This window comes from Erpetoichthys calabaricus, chromosome 10 (genome assembly GCF_900747795.2).
Source record: "Erpetoichthys calabaricus chromosome 10, fErpCal1.3, whole genome shotgun sequence".
Lineage (NCBI taxonomy): Eukaryota > Metazoa > Chordata > Cladistia > Polypteriformes > Polypteridae > Erpetoichthys > Erpetoichthys calabaricus.
Genome location: NC_041403.2, coordinates 85,851,364 through 85,854,996, shown reverse-complemented (window position 1 = coordinate 85,854,996; position 3,633 = coordinate 85,851,364).

Genomic DNA, 3,633 nt, shown 5'->3' with positions numbered 1-3,633 from the left:
GATGAGCAGGAGGGTCAGTAACAGTTTAACAAAGCCATGTGTCCTACATGTCCAGGTCAGGGTTGTGGGGTGAGGAGCCAGCGCTGCCTGGTCTGCCATCACAGCACACATTCGGGGCGGAGCAGTTGACCTAATATACAGGTACATGTCTTTGGGATGTGATGACAACAACAACATTTAGTGCTATAGCACATTTTCATACAAATAATGTAGCTCAAAGTGCTTTACATGATGAAGAAAGAGAAAAAAGACAAAATCAATAAAAATTAGAATAAGGGAACAGTAATTAACATAGCGTAAAAGTAAGGTCCAATGGCTAGAGAGGACAGAAAAAACAAAAAAAACTCCAGACGGCTGGAGAAAAAAAAAAAAAAAACTCTGCAGGGGTTCCAAGGCCACGAGACCACCCAGCCCAATCTATAATAATAATAATAATAATACATTTTATTTATACAAGGCGCCTTTCAGGGAGCTCAAGGACACCGAACAACAATAAATAAATAAATAAATAAATAATTAAATAAAAGACACAATTATAAAAAACTTAAAACATCAGAAAATCTAGAAATTAAAACCAAACAAAACCATTATAATCAGGATGAAAAAGAAAAAGCCATTTTAAACAGATGCGTTTTAAGTTTACATTTGAAGGATGAATATGATTTGATATTTCGGAGATCCGCAGGCAATGAATTCCAGAGCTTGGGAGCAGAACGGCTGAAAGCTCTGCTCCCCATGGTGGTTAGATGGGCGGGAGGGACAGTCAGATGGGTGGAGGAAGAGGATCTAAGGTTACGGGATGGAATGGCAACATGAAGAAGGTCAGACAGATATGGAGGGGCGAGGTTATGGATGGCCTTAAATGTTAATAGTAGAATCTTAAAATCAATACGAAACTTAATCGGGAGCCGATGAAGCTGCTGCAAGACCGGAGTAATATGGTGAATAGATGGGATTTGAGTGATGATACGTGCTGCAGAATTCTGGACTAACTGAAGCTTATGAAGAGATTTATTCGGGAGACCAAAGAGGAGTGAATTGCAGTAGTCCAGCCGAGAAGTGACAAGACTATGAACAAGAATGGCAGTGGTATGAGGAGTGAGAGAGGGGCGAATGCGATTAATATTACGTAGGTGGAAGTAAGCAGACCGGGTGATGTTATTAATGTGAGATTGGAAGGATAGAGTACTGTCGAGGATGACACCCAGACTCTTGACCTGAGATGATGGGGAAACAACAGAGTTATCAATAATAAGAGAAAGATTATTGGTTTTGGATAATGATGATTTTGAACCAATGAGGAGAACCTCAGTTTTGTCACTGTTTAATTTAAGAAAATTCGAAGAAAACCAGGATTTAATTTCAGCAATGCAGTCAATAAGCGAGGGTGGTGGAAAAGAGGAGGTGGGATTACCAGCAAGGTAGAGCTGGGTGTCATCAGCATAACAGTGAAAATTAATGTTATATTTGCGAAAAATATTGCCAAGGGGAAGAAGGTAAATAATAAAAAGAAGAGGGCCCAGGACAGAGCCCTGGGGCACACCAGAAGTAACAGCGGTGGGTTGGGATGTGAAGGTTTTAAGTTGTATGAACTGGGTGCGGCATAAGAGGTAGGATCTAAACCAATCAAGTGGAGTGTGAGTAATGCCAATCAGAGATAATCTATTAAGGAGAGTGGTATGACAAATAGTATCAAAGGCCGCACTCAGATCAAGGAGGATGAGAATAGTGATTAGACCAGAATCAGCAGCCATAAGGAGGTCATTAGTAATTTTAACAAGTGCCGTTTCTGTACTATGAAGGGGGCGAAAACCAGACTGGAACTTTTCATATAGATTATTGTGAGATAAATGGGTATGAAGTTGGATAGCTACAATTTTTTCAAGAATTTTGGAGATAAAGGGCAAGTTAGAAATGGGGCAAAAATTATTGAAATTAGTAGGATCAGCACCAGGTTTTTTTAGTATTGGGGTTATAGCAGCAGTTTTAAATGATGAGGGAATAATACCAGTAGTGAGAGAAGAGTGAATGATGGCAGAAATGAGAGGGACTAGAGAGGGGAGGCAGGCTTTAACCAGAACTGTAGGCAGGGGGTCCAGCTGACAAGTAGATGACTTGGATTTGCAGATGAGATCTGAAATTTCAGAGGAAGTGGGAAGCTGGAAAGAAGAGAAAAAGTGAATAGGCGAGTGTAGTTCAGAAGGAATATAGAGAGGATCTGGACTGGAGGTGCTGATGTATCTTTTAGATTTTCTCGTTGAAAAAAGACATAAGAGAATTACAGAAAGCAGTTGAGTAAAGGTGAGATGGTAAAGAGTCTGGAGGTTGTGTAATATTATTAAGTAAAGAAAACAAAGTCTTGGTGTTACCTGTATTACGAGTAATTAACTGAGTGTAATAATTAGACTTGGTTTGAGCTATACAATCCTTATAATAGAGAAGATGATTTTTATACATCTCTTTGTGGACAAAGAGTCCGGATTTTTTAAACAACCTTTCAAGTTGCCTGCCCTTAGCTTTCAGAAGCCGAAGTTCAGGCGTAAACCAAGGGGCAGAAAAAGAAAAAGAAACAGAACGGATTTTTAGCGGAGCCAGAGAATTAAGAATACCATTAAGACAGGTGTTATAATATGAGACCAGTTCTATGGGAGTGGAAAAATTATAAAAGTCCAGTTGGGAATCAATCCTAGAAGACAGCAAATTCAAGTTAATATTCTTAATGTTGCAAAAGGCTATGAGACGTGGAAGCTTAGGAACAGAAAAGGTAAGTTTGGCATTGAATGAAAGAAGAAAATGGTCGGTTATAGTGAGTTCATCTGCTGTGAGATCAAAAGGAACAACACCAGAGCAGCAGATCAGGTCCAAGATATGTCCTTTACAATGAGTAGGAACATCAGTGTGCTGCTGGTATCCAAAACTCTCCAGGCAAGATAAAAAGTCTCTAGTGAGAGGGATATTGATATTGTCCAGATGTACATTAAAATCCCCCAGCAGAATTATATTTGGAGTAATTACAGATAAATGAGTAAGGAAGGTAACAAGATTGTTCAAAAAATTGTTGTTTGACTTAGGAGGACGGTAGACAGTTGCAATAATGGCAGGAACTGGGCCAGACAGTTGACACACAGTCGATTCAAAAGAGCTAACAGCAGGAGCAGACAACGGCAGGACTTTCCACTTCTCGCGATAAATAATCGCGACACCTCCTCCACGGCCAGAGGCACGGGATTGACAAGTGTAAACAAACCCCGGGGGGGTGCATTCATTAAGTTGTGAAAAGTCTTGAGGTTGCTGCCAAGTCTCAGTTAAACAGAGAAAGTCAAACTTACGGTCAATGAGGAGATCCTGAATGAGATGTCCCTTGCTCGTGAGTGAGCGGATGTTCAGTAGACCAAAGCTGACAATGTTGCTGTCGCATTTGACAGTGGTGTTAGTCGACCGAGCTAAGCTGGTCAACACGCTATGGTCAGCGTTCCTATCTGTGTTGTTTGGAGGGTGCCGAAAATCAGACCAAAAAGAGTTAATTCCTTTTGAGACGTCCGTTCGGAATCTCCGACGAGACCCACGGTGGATGTATCTCCGACGAGGGAGAAGTATGACGTCCGGGTCGAAATACAGCACCGACAGCAGAGG